The 17,271-nt window shown below is 41.9% G+C and overlaps 1 long non-coding RNA gene across 2 annotated transcripts; it reads right to left on the bottom strand.

Annotated features, from left to right (window-relative positions):
* Nucleotides 1-367: 367 nt before the first annotated feature.
* Nucleotides 368-2,367, bottom strand: LOC107838036 (uncharacterized). 2 transcript variants are annotated; one of them, XR_001664097.1, is made up of 3 exons: nt 2,000-2,367; nt 1,338-1,488; nt 368-1,141 (listed from the first exon to the last, which is right to left on the bottom strand). It is a non-coding gene; the product is annotated as an uncharacterized LOC107838036 (long non-coding RNA). The 2 variants fall into 2 exon arrangements; XR_001664096.1 differs by having other exon boundaries at nt 1,338-2,367.
* Between the last annotated feature and the right edge of the window lie 14,904 nt (nt 2,368-17,271).

Raw genomic sequence — 17,271 nt, 5'->3', positions numbered from 1 at the left:
GGAATGTTTTTGTCACGATCCTGGGGATTGTTGTTTTTTTTTTTTTTTATCCTTTGTTTGCGTGGTTTATTTATGTTCAGAAAGTTTTGCCGTATACAGCTTAACGTTTTTACTTATAAGGGTTTGCCGTATACATCCATCTCTTTATGTTTAGGTTCTTGTGTTCTGTTGTTGGATTGTATTAAAAGGGAACCAAAGTAAAATGCATGCAACACAATTCAGATATTTATTTTTGAAACACTTCACAGCTGCTGCTCTACTTTGAGCTGGTCCGTTGCATAAAATGCCACTAAAACAGATTAAAGTTAATGTGACAAAACGCTAAAACATTCCAAAGGGTGCAAGTAAAGCATTTTCAGCTGTTTTTTTTTTTTTTCAGGCTTTATGTGGTCAGGTGACCACACAAAACTAAACCAAACCAAACCACAGGATTAACTGATTACCTGAAAAAATAAACACCAAATCAACCCTTCCCCCTAGAACAACAAGGGATACCGCTCTCGCTGAGCGTATCTGGTGGGGCCTTGTCCCCGGACCCCCGTCTGGCACCAGGAGGACTTGGCACAAGGCGCCCCATTGAGTCCTGACCAAAACTAGGTCATTTGCAAAGCTCCCGCTGGACACGCGCGGCGGAAAGAAAATAAACGCGGAGATGAAGAGAGCTCGACGGGAGGCGGCCGAGCTTCCTGCGAGGGCCACAGAGGGATGCTGGGAGCGAGGTTAAGATAATGCGGAGCTGTGATAATGCACTGGCGTTTTCGTGAGCTCGAGGTTGCCTTCCATGTCACCTCCGAGTCTTCCTTTCATTGTTTCAGGCTTTACCGTGTGATGTGTTCGTCCAAGTTTCCTCCAGCTGAGTTCAATGATATTTAACCCCACTCCCTCACCCCCACCGCCATGTTTAAAATCATGAAGGAATCCCAAATCGCTTTCATAAATCACCCTCTTACCGAGGCAGACATTGCAAAACAGGCCCTGGTTGACGTTTGACGGCTAATCATAACTTAGAGAAATTATCAAGTAAAGCCTTACAGCCCACGACTTGACCTATTGTTCATGTCTCTCTCTGAAGCCTGCAAACAGCCGCGCAGCAGCACACATGTTGTTGTCATCACCGCCAGGACAGGCCTTCTCGAAATATCTGGTAGAAACCCCAGGCACGCAGGAAGCGAGAAAGAAAAAAAAACAAAAAAACAATGCAGATATGAGAGGCGGGAAATCAGGTGACTGGAGTTTTAATTGTTTTTTCCCCCTTATAGTGTTACAGCAGAAACACACTCGCTGGAGCCAAACACAACCGCACCGAAAAAAATAAAATAAAAAATGCACACGCTTACATCTGAAAGGAACCATGTCCACCCGGTCCCTCCAGCCTCCTTCTCCCTCCCTTGGTGAAAATCCTGAAGTTCTCCGTCAACAGTCCGTGGAGTTATGGAATCGATCCCTACCCCCACATCCTCCCTTCTCCACGCAGCTTCAAGCGTATGCCTGCCAGATGTCCAAAAGCAGAGAAAGGGGAATATGAAAGCTGAAGCCGAAGACTGCCAGAGGTGTCTTTTATGGAAGGAGTTAATGTCCTAATCATATAACATAACAGATGCCATCAGTTTGCCGAGAACCAGTGCCTCCCCTTTCCGCATCAGTCTCTTCAGGATTGCTTTTTGGAAAAAAAACAAAAACAAACAAAACGATGATTTTCCTTCTTCTTCCATTCAAATAAACTATCCTATTTTTAAATCACGTTGACATTCGTGAAAAAGACATAACTTCTAAGCTTAAAAAAAAAATACCCATTGTTCAGTGAAAATGCCTAAACTCCTTTGTTGAGGTATTGTGCGTTTCTGTAAACCGCATACATGTGAGGGGGAAACTCGAGCCCGTGATTTGACTTGAGTTATACCATGTAGCACACATTGTATACAGACCCCGCTAGATGGATATCTACCCCTAAGCCCTTGGAGTATTTCAGTGAATAGATGAGGAGGAGGGTAGACAGTACCTGACATTTACTCAGTACTGCAGGAAAGACAGGCCATTGTCTTTGCTGAAATGAGAGACTCGGCCACAGAAGGGCGACTGGGGGAGAAAGAGGGCGGTGTAAGACAACCTGATATCAATCTAATGAAATAATAGCAAGCGCTCTGAAGTGGATATCTGGGATATCTCTTTTTTTTCTTTTTTTTTTTTTACCCCATTGTCAAACACGTTCTTTTCCTGGGGAAGGACGAACTCAGCCACACAAACTTGCTTTCACTGTCTCTAAAGGAGATGCCTGGCGAACCACAGAAGTCAGAAGTCCACATAATGCTCGTCGCAGGCAAGAGAGGGGTTTTAAATCCTGGGATGTTTAAATTCTCAAGACATAACCCCTCCCTCTTGGTATTTGGTGAACTCTCCTTTAGTAAGGTGCAGAGAAACCTCTTGCTTTTGGACATTTGACCTCACTTTTTATCAGAAATCATACAAATTGGTTGTTTATTTGTGTCTATTGACCAATCTTTTAAACTAGACTGCAAATTTTCAATTCAATGATTCAAGGAGTTTTTTATTGTCACACCACCTTGCTTGTTTGTGGTACTAAGTTCAGACTCGGGTCCCAGATTAAGAAATTTACTGCACACACAAAATCTCTATATAAATAAAGTAATTTATGTGATGTATAGATATGTGTGTGTTGAAGTGAGGGGTCATTCCTAATGTGATTTCTATGATCTTGCATCCAAGTTTCAACAAGTAGATGATGTTTTCATGAAGTTAAAGTCAGTGACGGTAGCTGCTTTTAGGTGCGGCGGTGGCAGCTTCATGCTGAGGGCCTGCGGTTCTGGTGCACGGCACAAAGTGGATGGAATAATAAACGTTTAGTCTTCAACCTCACATCAAAATGCCACATGAAAACATTGTGACACAGCTGGGTGATCCAACAACTCTGAGATCCCAAACACACATTAAAACGGTTCATTAGAGTGGAAACAATCGGGATAGTACTAAGCGTTCGGCATGACCTCGACCTCGACCTTTTGAAAAGGCTGCGTCTGTACCCAGAAACCGACTCGTTTAATTGAACTCCGCCGATTCCGCTCAGAAATGTGGTCAAATATGTAGAGAGCGAAGTATGCCAGAACCTTGTAATTGGCTGCTGTGGTTTCTCAGTAAATCAACAATAGTGCTGAGTTTTTGAAACCCGTTGAAGTTGCTTGCTGCCTAAAGAACGGCTCTCGACGCAGCGCTTAGGGGCTGTCATGTGACATTTGTGCAGAGTAAGAGTGTTGGCGAACTTCTGACGGGCACCGTCAACAAAAACCTCCGCGGAGGCCACTACAAAGACGTGTGACTAAGATGACACTTGTGAACCTTCTGGGCTGGAAAATGTTTCTGTTCTGGTTGTCTCTTGACTAATGGAGAGAACACAAAGAAGAAGAAGAAGAAGAAGAAAAAAAGAATCACCCATGAAGTGACAAACGGCACATATGGCAGGCAGAGGCAAACAAACAGGGTAAAGTCCAAGACAGTGGAGAGCTTTTCTGCGTCTGTTGTGTCGGGCTTCCACAGAAACAGCAAAAACGGCTCAGCATCCAGACAAAAAGAGGAAGGGAAAGAAGAACTGGTGAAAGGAAGTGAGACTGAGGCCAAAGAAACATCTGCTCCAGATCCTTTTTAGTGCACGCCGTCCACTTCTCAGAGTGAAGAGTGATTTGTTTGTCCGTGAGTCAGGAGCACAAGCCAAACGCACAGAGAGAGACAGACAGAGAGAGAGAGAGAGAGAGAGAGAGAGAGACGTTAAGGGATGTGTGCGCGCACAGAGGGAGAAGTTAATAAGTCAATAGGACACGGCTCCATATCTTGTTGGGCCTTGTTTGAGCGTCGAGTCCCGGAGAATAATAAACAGGACAGACACAAATCAGTGTTATCTTTTCACTCAGCGGGGTGAAGGGAGCGGGTAACAGAGCCAAAAAGAACAAAAAAAAGAACAGAGGAACAAAAAGAGAAAGAAAGGGAGGGTTTGGGAGTCGGGGGGTAAAGGAGAATGAAAAGCCCCCTTCTGACTCGCATTGACCCACATACATTCGCCCAGCTTTTCTGAGGCTCGCTCTGTCTTGGCAACCAGCAGCCTCTGTGAAAGAATCCCAGCGTTCAGCCAAAGGCAAAGCCCATGTGAGAGAGGAGGGAAGGGAGGATGGCAGAGGGAGAAAACGACAGAAAAGGAGAAGTGGATGGGTGGACACTAGATTCCTCCTTTTTTTTTTTTTCCTTCTCCCTCCTCCTCCTCGCCAGCCCTGTTGCTCCTGACGACGGGCTCTCAATGGATTCCTACATATTCAGGAGGCTGAGCCCGCATCGGCTTAAGTAAAAAACCATGTGGGGATCCTCCGTTATAAATAATCTTCGTCAAAAGCGCTAAACTACCACCAGCTAGGACACATAATGGAGTTAAAAGCCGTACCGCTGTGCTATTAAACAGACACGAAATCCAGTCGGTCGTTCGTCAAATGGCAGTTTTATTGTTTTCTCGGGAACGACTGCTCACATCCGGTGTTTTTAATTGCGACACAGAGAAACGGAGCGACTGATAGATGGCAGAAGAGCTGCAATCGTTTTAGGAGTTTCCGCAGCTGAAGCCCGTTTTCGCTGCGATCCGATGCAAAGTTAAAACAGAGACAGACGTATTCAACGCCGTTCATGTTCCATCGACTCTGCTGGAGGAAGGCATTCCCACAGCATGATGCCACCAACACCGTGTTTCATCACATCAGCGGTGTTAAAAGATTTATGTGGTGTTGCTCTTCACCCACACAGTGTTTGGCACAGCAATGGTCTATAAAAAAAAAACTCACTCTGGTCTCAAAAAGACATTCTTTAATCACAGAACAGCTTCAATCATGTATAAAATAATTGTCTTCTGGGGGAGATTGGTATTTATTTACATTCAGCGTAGTGTTGGTCTCAATAAAGACATCTGTGTTTTGCGACGTGTAATAAGAGTGCATTTTAACTGGTTTTCTCCTTTAGCTTTATCTGCTCACTCACCTTGCTTGGATCAGAAGAGCCACACGAGACAAAGGCGAATTATTTTGGCGCACCGTCTTTTTTCGGTGCAGAGCAGCAGCTGCGATCAGTGAGCAAACTGAAAAGAGACTTGTCCAAGCTTTTAATGGTGGGGGTCTGATTGGGGTGTCCAGACTTGTAGCCTAATGATGGATGAATGCAGAGCCTTCTAAGCATTAGTGACATAATCAGAGAGCTGTAGGTCAGCGAGTGACAGTTGGGTGCCTGTAGCCGGAATGGGAGAAAGAGGCCTTTCAGCCCCAACGTTCACAGACACCGGTCCAAGTTCATTAGCAGTCAGACTGGCTACAAGGCCCGCTGCAGGCTTCTCCCGGCGACACATGGCGCACACATACAGATGTATCAGCGAGCGCTGAAACGCCGAGCGACCCCTAACAGGCAGCGTTTTCTTCCTTAAAAGTGAATCTGTTTCTGTCCGCGACGACCCAACGCCGGTATTTCACGAAAACCCCCGCTGGCCTTTTAAGCAGCTCTGGCAGCAGGTTTTATCTGTAAACAATAAAACGTTTGGGCTTAAACATTTTTTTTTTTCTTTCTCTCTCTCTCTCTCTGGTTTTGGCGTTTTTTCACCAGCAATCATCTATAGACTCTCCCTTCTTTTCCTGCCATTAAGCGATGATGAGGCCAAACCCGCAGCTCAGCCAAAAAGAACCTGATAGTCGTGGAACCGACGCAGATTCCCCCTCCACGCCGTCCCACCGCCCCTCTCCGAGCCCCCGCACCTTGGAATGCATTTCTGCTGCGCTGCACTTTTCACCATCCAGCAGGGAATGGATGCAACAGGAAAAAAAAACAAAAAACAGAAAGAACAAAAAAAGAAAAAGAAAATCCCCACCTGCACCCACCCACTCAGGCACAACCCCCTCCCCCCACACCACCACTTACTTTTCGAGCAATTGCCCCAAAGACCCCGTGAGGCCTGCGCAAACACACTGACAGGCGTGGAAAGCAGCTAAATATGTCCTGTTGAACTTCAAAACAGGAGTTAGACGTAGAGCTGGTTTAAAAAAAGGATCTTTTATCAACTTTAAAGTGTAATTAATTAATTACTTTACATACTATGCTTGCACATTTGTTAGTTTTGCTCCAATTTAGATTGGAAAACATTTATTTAGTTGGGAAAAAAATTAAATATATCACAGACAGCTTTATTGTGCTATCTAGGTGCAATCTGTGTGACAAAGTTGTTAATTGCCTTTCAAATAAATTTAACTACACCACTTAATACTTTTTCCTGTTTCATAAATTTGATGTGACACAGAGGTTAAAGTCTTTTAGCCACAAGTCTCTAAACTGCATGAAATCCATATTTATATCCCTAACAAACACACAACGAGGAGGACAATATGCTGGTGTCATCAAGTAACCATAACAACCAGTAGATAGCGACTACAGTCCAGTGAGCTGTTTTGGAAATTATGCCAAGAAAAAGCCTTCTGCGTCCTACAATAACAAAGTGGAGTTTGCGAATCGATGCAGGGATTTTAAACAAGTTTTCTATCCATCTTCTCTCGGGGTGTCAGTGACTACTCGGTCAGTTTTGCCTTCAGATCATGCAATATTTATTTTCACAACAAGGATGAACCAACCAATGAGGAAAAAAATTACACCAACGTTGAAGAAAGAAAAAAGAAAAGAAAAAGACTGAACTTTGTTGTTTTATTAACTTGATCCTATTAAATGTAATGACCCCCACAGTCATAAAAACCAGAGAGCCAGACTGCCTCTTCTTTCATTCTTGACCCATTCCATTCGTATTTTCACAGAAATGGAGAATCTGTGCGCAAATCCAATCCCTGTTGATTTCAAATATCAGGGCTTAGTGGGCAGCGAGTTTCCCTTTAACAAGCTCACGCACGCACACGTAAAAAAACATAAAAATAAGAAAGAAAGAAAGAAAGAAAGAAAGAAAGAAAGAAAGAAAGAAAGAAAGAAAGAAAGAAAGAAAACCCAACAAAGAACCACCAAAACACACACCCTGCTTCTCATAAATGACCACAACTGAACGGAGACAAATTCCACCACAGATGCGCCTCTCAGCCTCCCTGACCGCAGAAGCTATGGTGGAGAAAACAAGACCCCCGGCTCCCACCACGTACATCACATCCTCTGTGGTGCACCTTACGCCCCCCGCCCTGCCTCTGTTTAAGTCATCCTTCCTACACACTGAACTCTAACTCTTCCATTGCGCCCCCTGAAACATGCTTACTCGAGTGGGCTACAAGTGTGTACAGTAAGACGCGGTTTACAGTGTAGGTGTTTGAGCCGCGCAGTCGCTCTGCACCTGAACAAACGAGGGTTATAAAAAGGACATTCATGCTAACGGTGAAGCCCCCCTCAGATCCGGTGGGAATTATGACACTGCCCCCTGGTGGCAACAAAAGAAACACAGACAGCCCACCTTCCTTCCTCATTTCTTCAATCTGCCAAAATAAACTTCATTTTATGTCATTGTACTTTTAAAACATGCTCCAATAAACTCCCTCACACACAGGTTTGTAGAAGGGGAGCCACAACGCGAATGCTTTCCACGCCCTGCCTTGTTTTGCTGCTCGTATGAGCTGACCTTAAGCAGATTTGAAGCAGATAGTTTCATAAAGGCATCAACTGGGTTATGACCTGGTTGTTGAACTAATGAATTAGATGCAAAGAAAACAGACACCTGAGAAGTTTTCCCACACCCTGTTCCTTGCCATTGTGCTGTGGGTGTGTGTGTGTGTGTGAGCTGCATTGATTTTAATGCTTGGATGTAAATGCAGGGAGACATGACACTAACTAGTTTGTAGAAGAAGTATTTCTTATATTGTGTTGCTTGGTTGTGAATGAACTTGAACGAATCTTCTCAGTTTGTAAAAGCAGACCACTATCTTACTTTGTGGGTTCTTCTCTACAACACGTGATCTTTTATTTGTCATGTTACCCTAATTTAAACATGAGGACCTTATGAGTTTGCCGTATTTCACTGGAGAGTACACAGTGCCTCACAAGAGACTCAGAAACAATAACCTATCTTGACAACACGAAGTAGGCTTAAGGATCTCTAAAAGCAACACACCATGTCCTGATCTAAATTCAAGAACAGATTTAAAGAAGAAAAAAAAACAAATTGGCAAGGAGTAGTGTGGTAAGGGTTAGAATGCAGTTTCTAAGGCTTTGGGACTCCAGCTAACCACAGTGGGAGTCATTATCCACAAATGGAGAAAACATGGCGCAGTGGTGTGGTGATCCTTCCCAGGAGTAGCTGATCTATCAAAAATGTCCGTTGACTCATCAAAGAGGTCACAAAAAAATAAAATAAAATGCACAAACCAAGCTGTAAATGAAGAAGGAGATCGAACAGTTAGAAGCCAAAAACATGTAATAAAACAGAGGGCAAGTTTAATTAAGTCACTAAATACATTTCAGTTTTTGTCATGAGAGTTTTAGCAGCAGCTGCAGGTGTAGAGCCAGCTTTCGCCACACAGCAGCTGTAAGCCTTTTGGGTTATTCCTTTACCAGCTTTGCACATTTAGAAATATTTTTACACTTTCTTTTTTTTTTTTTTTTGCATTAGCTCAAGCTTAGATGTATTTAGGTCTGGACTCTGATTGACTCACTTCAACAGATGAGTGTGTTTTGCTTTGCTAGCCGTAACGCTGTGCGTTTGAGGTCGTTTTCCTGCCGGACGGCTTAATGTTTCCACCAATGCCACAGAATTTTACTCTTGAGTCTCAGCATAACGGAGCCTAAATCATCAGCAGAAAAACTCCAATGACTGCGGTGTGTATCAGCGATGGGTGATAAGCAGAGAACAGAGAGCTGGTGGACCGCTTTGTGGCATGTTGTGGGAACAGTCGTCTTATCTTGAAATGTGAGCGAGACAAATCAGATTATAGATTCATGAGAAATAGCATTAAGTAAAGTGCTGTATAAATACAGAGTCAGTGCCTAAGCAACTTGATTTAAAAAAAAAAAAAAAGGCCAGTGGTTCTGTTCTGGAAAACCACTGGAGATAACGATGCACAGAAGGATTCTTCATAAAAATCAAGAAAATATGAACCACCTTGAGTATTTTCTTCCTGAGACTGTCGTACAAAACCAGAGTGTCTTCAGTCGGAGTTTTCTTTAGATTTGCTGTAACACAGACTGCTACAGGAGATCTTTCCTGCCCACAGCCATCAGCGTCTACAACAACATCTTGGAAAAATCTTGCGTGACATGAGCTGCAGCAACATTTAATTTCCCTTTTAGTTTCAATAAAGTATTTATGAGTCTGAACTCAATTTGAAATGCAAAGTATTCCTACATTTTTAAATTAAAGTTTGCAAATTCAGGTCTGTCTGTGCGCTTGTGGATCTTCTGTGGGCTCATCCCTGTGGGGCCTTTCCCTCTGGGCTGCAGTTCAGTGGGTTATGAGCTCAGGCTGCCAAAGCAGAATAGACGGTTTTTATTGAATTTATCACACGTTCTGACCTGTCTGCCTGTCAGCCAGCTTTTGTGAACAACTGCAGAGCGAGCATAAGTCTTCTAAAACCGCTATTAAGCCACATTAGGTGCACACGGTACTGTATGTGGTAATGGGCATAGGAGGAAGGGCTCCTTTCGCGCATTACAAAAGGGCTTCCTTAAAATTGCATACAGAAAGGAATATTTGCTAACAGAAATTATGATTTACATGTTTTCACAATTCTCCTTTTCCTGTGTGTTGGCTGATTTCTGCTGATTTGACTCAAATGATGATGGACAAATCTTGAGAATTGCACATTTTTGCATGAGAGAGAAGGCCGTGACTCGCTGACTGCAGCTTGATACGTGCCACTAAGGAAGCTAAACTCAGCTTGGCCTCCACTGGCAGCTGATATGTGTTCATCACAATCATGCTGCTATGTGCACAAATCCAAAACTCAATGTCCTGGTGTTTAATGGAAGACAAAAAAATGTCTGACTTTGATCCTAGTGTCATTTTGTTTCATTTTTGTTGCACAACTTGCTGACCTGAAGGTTAACTCAGTGAGAAAGGAAAATTGCTAAACTGTGGTTCATTTTTTTGCAAATCTAAAACACTTCTCTGTTTCTGTCATTTCTCAAATGTCAGCAAAGTGAATAACAGCCTGTCTCATCTCAAGAGTTTTCTACACAAATAATCTCTGACTAACCGTCTAGCACTTAATATGATTAAGAGCGCACACTCACCAAGTTAATATTTCCAGAGGTTTAGGGGTAGGAGTTTATAAGTTCTCACTTCTTCCTACCCCATTTTGAGCATGATATGTTAACTGAAACAAAAAAATCTGTATTTTCTCTTCTTTCTTATGCACTTCTTGTTACTGTGTACTATTTTTATTTTTTTATATTTGTATCATGTTCGAATAAAATTTCATTTCATTTCATTTCATTTCATTTCATTTCATTTCATTTCATTTCAGAGAAAAGGCTTACAGAACCAGAGATCTCAGGAGTTGGATAAAAAAGGCAAAAACAAACAAAAACTGTCACTTAGAGATGTGTTTAGTTTTAGAAGAAAAAAAAAACACAGACAAACCTTTATTTTACTTAATTTCCCAAATTATTGTTTAATTCAATCTGAGTATATATGCAGCTTTCCTGTGAAGTTTCAGGAGTTTGTCAGAGATCATTAGTGAAGCAAAAGCATCATGGAGACCAAGTGAAACAGCAAAGAGGTCAGAAATTTAAACCAGGGTGACGTTACAAGTCAAAATTCAGAAAAGTAAAAAAAGTGCTGTCCCTCACAAGAGCAGATCATTAATCATGGAAGTGGCCTATCTAAAGCTCGAATGTCGATGGACATGTCATAAATCTGGTCTTCATAAAAGAAAGCCTTTTTGAACAGAGCCTTTTTTAAGTCTCGTCAGATGAAACCAAAATTGAACACTCTGACTAGGAAACTGTGACATGATTGAGACAAATTGTGGTAAAAGTCGTTCAGCCTAAATCTGCCTGAGGTATGAAAAATGTTCAGATTCAAAACGTGTTTCTATACATATGAAATGAAAAACTGTGAAGTTTGAGGTTAAAACTGATAAGTGTGAAAAGGTCTCAGTAGTACAAATATGTTTGCAAGGCACTTGAGTACATATTCAAATCCCCCCTATTCTCTTGCAATAAGAGATCTTAATCTGAGCTAAGGCGGCTATTTGATCAGAATCTTTGAATTTTATCAGCTTGACAGGCAGCAGAGATGAGCTCGACAAGCCACGTTTTCAGGTCTGTGCAGATATCGAGGCTTGAGGCATTTTTTTGCTCAGTCAACTAAAGCAGCTAAGTCAGATCCGCGACAGGTGTGGCTTCAACACCCAAACAGTCGGGTTGGTCGTGTCCTCTAACCTCTCCTTCCTTCCCTTTTCCCCTTATCAGCCCAAACAAGCACTTTGCCTATTATCTGCGCCTTTAACGACCCTTGGCATCTTGCATCTGCTCCGACAAACTCAATAAACTCTATCAAGTGCTTTCAATATCAAAGGGTGCCGTTGGTCTGAATAAACAGCACCTCAAAGACTTTGGCCCTCAATGAGTAACGGTGAATAGAGGCTAAAGTACTTCAAATATTCAAAGTACATTTAACTTCCTTATAACCTCAACTGCTTTGTGTTTGAATCAACGTATGGCTGGTGTGAAACAAAGCCATCCTTCATCTGATGGAAGCATGTGTGTGAGAAAGGTTGTGTTGCCTGAATTCCAGGGTAAAGCGATCCCTCAAGCATTTATTGACTTCATGCACAAGTGTGCAAATGAGATTTTTTTTTTTTTGGTTTTTAGCTGATATTGAGACTTTGGAATTGACTTACAGAGGCTCTCAACTGTCCCCAATGACAAGGCCACACACCCGGAGCATACCACACACTAAACATGGAGACCGCAGCAGGCACGGTAGTTCCCAGGTTAAGAGCAGTCCAGATGGGTTGGGGCGGCGGGGTTAGAGGGGTGGATGCTCAGATGGACTGCATTCTTGAGAAAATGTAAACCTGCCAGGACCCTTTTTTTTTTTTCCCAGAATTGGGTGGTCCGCCGGAGTAATGTGGTGCAGGCGAGGACGCATAAAGGCGCCAACTGTCCGCGTGCCGCAACCAGGTGGGACATCAAAGGACGGCGGGGGGGACTCCTGTTGAAAGTGACCCGCAGAGTCCAGCCTGACTCAATCTGTCGCCCGTAGTACGTCCCTGCTGCCGAGATCACAGCCACGCGGTCACAGATCGGCTTCACGTCGCCCCAGAGGAGCCGCACATTCCAAGGATCCCATTTTCTCTGGTGGGAGAAGATCGAAACACCTGCTGGCCCGGAGCAGCAAACGTCGCTCTTTAACCATGAGAACATTTACGTCTTCGTCTAGTAGAGTTGATTTATACCCATAATCACTGGAGCGGTGACCAACATATTTGATGTCTGTTGATGGTTTTTATGACTACAATGTAATGTTTGTCTCTGGTTTCTGTATGTTGTTTTTATGACAGGGATGTTGTCACTTTTTGTGCATGTTCTTATAATGTAAAGAACTTTGCTGTTGCTGAAATGTGCAATGCAAATAAACTTTATTGATTGATGTAAACCGCCTGCATTAAGAAGACTGTATTTAGTTAAGTCTCTGATCGACACATGCTTTACTTTGCAAATTTTCAAAACTTACCAAAGATTCTCAGTGACTAGACGACTCCAACGCTTGAAATTCGTGTTTGTCAGTATTGGTATCGGTCAGTCCTGGAGACATTGAAGTCTTGCAACTTTTACAGATTAAAACAGCTGTTTATTAGTTCCCAGTAGCTTCCCAGTAGTTTGGGAACAGTTCCCAAACTGTTTGGGTGTCTTCTAACCCTTTCTGTTGGCTGAGTTTACTAGGATTTCTGTTCTACATGGATGGGAATGAAAACAAAAACAGCAACTTCAGCCAATCTGTTATACTTTGTCAATTTGTAAGTTCTGTTTTTATGTCTTCTGGGTTTTGTAACAAAAATATACTTTGGTTTTTTTTTCTACACACAGTGGACCTCTACTGCACAGTTCAATAGTTGCAGATTTTTTTATTTATTTTTTTTTTGTGGAACTTTGCTCAAATTATTTGCCATGTTTCTCATAGCTGTACTGCATTGCTCACCACCTGGTTTCAATTTTACTGTTGGCCCTCCTGATATTTACAGATGTTAGTCAGATCTTTCCATCAAATGTAATTCTTCTCCTGTTGCTCCTGAGTTTTCCACCCCTCTATTTCCACCTAAAATCTCCTTTATCCCTGCCTCATTTAAATGCTTTTATTTGTAAGCTTGACTAATAAAGACTTTATTAGTTTGTGACCTCTGCCTCCGTAAATGATGACACTGGCTGTATATTTCGAGTCATCTTTCTGCTTTGCAGCGATAACGTGCAGCATTATGTTTATTTCCATCCATCTTCCAATTAACTTAACTTTTTTTCACCCTAAAAGGAAAATATTTAACACATCATGATAATGCTGCCACCGTGTCTGAGTTTCGGGATGATGCGTTCAGGGCGACGCGTAGCGTTTTGCATGTTTTGTTCACCACAAATGTTCTCCCACATCCTTCTGATTCCTTCAAAGAAATGTTGCTATAAATGGCTAAAGAATTAACTTTACACAAGCAGATGCTATTTACTGATTAAATATTGTAGTGTATTTGTGAATTTTAGATGACACAGTAAAAGGGCATGAGAGCAAACGCATGCCACATTTCAGATTTTGTTTTGCCACACACTACATTGTTTCAAAGTGTGGAAACGTTCATGTATGAGAACTTTACTTCCACCCACGCACACACACACTGTGGTGTTTTCATCGCTTGTGGGGACTTCACGTTGACTTCCATTAATTTCTACAGCCTAACCCTATACAATAATCCTAACCCTAACCATCACATATCTAACCCTTATCTTAACCTTTACCCCAAACCAAACCATCACAGACTAACCACTAACCCAAAAACATCAATTTCCCTCATGGGGACCAACAAAATGTCCCCACAAGGAGCGATGGTCCCCATAACCCCACATTGTAGACAGAAATAGGTTCCCATAAAGATATGAAAACCTGCTAAGCACACACACACACACACACACACACACAGTGATCTCCAGGGTTCAGTGTAGTGGAATAGAGTGGAACACCAGATACCTCAAGACCACGACGGCCTTAAATTCATTCATGAGACAAAAGGGACTTTCCCATAATCCCTCACATCATTTAGTTAATGAATGACTGCAAACACTGTTGTAAGAGCTTTTAATTTAACTTCAGAATTACAGAGATTAGTCATCAGTTTAACTGATACTTTAGCTGACCTGCAAAATAATAAGAATGACTCAAGTAAACAGGCCAGGCAGAGGTGGTAATTTACCGCCTCAAACTTCACTGGAAGTTTGTTATTTTCCACATGAATCCTCCTGGATTTTCTTTGTTTTCCGACCCAAAACTGTGAACAACACTCACACACACACACACGCATGCACACACACAAAGGAAAAACCAGGCTTCCTGACAATCGGCCCTGCCGCTCTGTCTCTCTGGTTTTCACAGTCATTGTCTAGACCTGGTAATCTTGGCTTCATCTGAACCTGACCAAGATTTTATTTTATTTTTTTCATTTCCATTTAAAATGAAAGAATGAGGTCAGTGATGAATTCACAGAATGAGACAGAACCGCTTACTCATCCAGCCCTCGGACAGCCATTCACTGAACTCCGCGGTTGTTTGCATGTGAAAAGGCGCCAAACCTGCATTTCCAGTTTACACAACCTATCTTTTTTTTGTATATTTATTTTTTTAAACCCTGACAAATCAGCGTGTGTGTACGTGCCTGCCTGTTTCTGTGATTGACAAGTTAGGACAGCCAAAGCAAACATTAAAGGATCCCTCCGAGTGCTAATGAAAGGTTGGAGGGTGTGCGTTAGAATGTTTACAGATGAAATCAATCACTAACTTGAAGCGCGATGACTCACGGAGGACCAGAGCAGCCAAGGAGAAACAAAAGCAGAGCCCTCAGGTAGCGTTCCCACTGTTACATCACAATAGGTGGGGGATTGCTGCGCTGTCTGGCCGCAGGCTCTCTGCCAACTAGTGAGCTGTTCGGTGGGAGGGGCCGGTCAAAATGATGGATGTGGATTAAAGACTATTAGGAGCTGGCATCCGTTTAGGGGAAAAAACAAAACAATACATCAAAAGGTCAGATCATGCCTCGGTTTGCCGTGAGCTCAGAGATTAGGAGGCAGTTCGGAGTTATCCTCTGCATTATCGCAAGTCGGTAAAATAAACAATAGGTAATAGGGTCAAGGAAGAACTTATTTTTTGGTGGTTTATGTTCCGGGTCTTAAATGATTTACTAGTCATGGGAACAGAGAGGAGCCTCCTTAACTTTTATTGAGTTTATGTGCACAGACAAGGTGCTCTGCTTTTAGAAAAACAAAAAACTTTTTGCTAACTCATGTAAAATTTTAAATTTAAGTGCCTAATGTGGAAGGTTAGTCACTACCAAAGATAGGGTTAAAAAAAAAAAAGAAACGTTAAGCCTTAAACTGGATGACTAAACAAGTAAGCACTAGTGATAAATTAATTATTTTCCATTTTGTCGTAACTCAGTTTAGTTCATTAATGTTTACACCAGGTATAATAAACGTCATCTAACTCCACAGGACAAATAGTCGACTCAGTCAAATCTTACTGACACAAAGTCAATTAAATCAGTCACTTTTAATTCAACACTACTAAATTTCAGATTTAAAAAAAAAGATAAACTTTTGACATCTTCTATTGACAAGAACTTAAATGATAAATGACATTTTACATTCAATTATACAAAAGTTATACGTTTCCTTATTGTATTCCTTGAAAGATTTTTAGTGAAGTTTTAACAGGTCATTTATTCAAAATGGCGAGTCGTGTGAAATATTGAGGCTCCTTCTTGTATTTCTCTCAACCAACAAACTGTGTCTGAATTTTGACTCATTGTTTGGTTAAAACAACCCATCTTCTCTCCCAAAATAATAATCAAAAAACCCCAGCTTTTTGGACATCTTAGAATAAAACTCCTACATTAAGCTGATCACTACAGCTGAGAAAATAATACAGTGGAAAATCTCGTCTATTCACGACTGTGTGTTTTTGTGGAGCATTTCTAAAATAGCAAATGCAGCTTGGGAAGCTGAAATATCTGGGCACAATGCTGCTTAAAATGTTATTGACGGACGTTTTTCTAAAGCAGCCAATGTGGGAGCGGCATTTATTTTCTGAATATCCAAAAGTGGAAGTAAGGAAGATTGTAGATGTTAGCTTCTGCGGTTGAGCCAAGATGGTTTTCACTCTGTATTAATACATAATAACATATATTTGGTGGTGGAACAATTGAAAAAGGCTGTTTTTGTGTGGTTCCTAATCCCTGCACATACCAGAGATCCACAGTCACACTGAATCACAACTACAAGAAACCTAAAACAAATGTATAGCTTCTTAAAAAATGCTCTAAAAACACTACGACTTGGTGGTCAGGACTGTACAGAGAAGTCTTGGATTAAAATCCAGTGTAGAGCTCGTTGTTCTCTCTGTGCACGCTTGGGTTTTCTCAGGTTACTCATGTTTCCAAAAAATATGCATGCGATGTTGCAAAGACTTTTTCTTTCCCCCCATTGTTCTCAGAGAGTGTGTTGGCATGTCTGCTTGTTGTGTGTGTCTGATGGACTGGCATTGACCCTGACGGACTGGCAACCTTTTAGCGGTTACGCCCTTTTGACCAATAATCGCTGTACATTGATAACTTTAGCATAAACAGTATAAACATGATACAGAAAATGGATGGATCGATGGTGACCTGAAGTCCTTATATATAAGGTCCGTTTATATATATAAACACCTACTGAACCTATTAGCTTTTTCCAGAAAAGAGCTCTAGAATATCTTCTTACATTTGATCTATTTGAACAAGGTTGTTTCGCAGCACCCATCAAACATCTGATCTGAGTGAGCATGTGATATTCTCCACAGATAAATGGTACCCGCTTGAGAGCCAGCCAAGCTATGACCCGGGCCATTTGTCATAATTATATCCAGCGCTGGAAACTTCACCTGTCACACTGGAAATGACTCCAGTTGAAGATTTTTTTTTTTTTTTTTTTTTTTGCAGCAGTCACCTGCGAGCAATCACTCATCCACCTTCTCCTGTTCCTTGAAACCCACACTCTCTCACACATGCTTTTAAGCGTGCAGTGCCCACA

Source organism: Poecilia formosa, unplaced genomic scaffold, assembly GCF_000485575.1.
Source record: "Poecilia formosa unplaced genomic scaffold, Poecilia_formosa-5.1.2 Scaffold203, whole genome shotgun sequence".
In the NCBI taxonomy this organism is placed as follows: Eukaryota; Metazoa; Chordata; class Actinopteri; order Cyprinodontiformes; family Poeciliidae; genus Poecilia; species Poecilia formosa.
The sequence above is the reverse complement of the archived record's forward strand: the minus strand, read 5'-3'. Positions and strand labels throughout refer to the sequence as shown.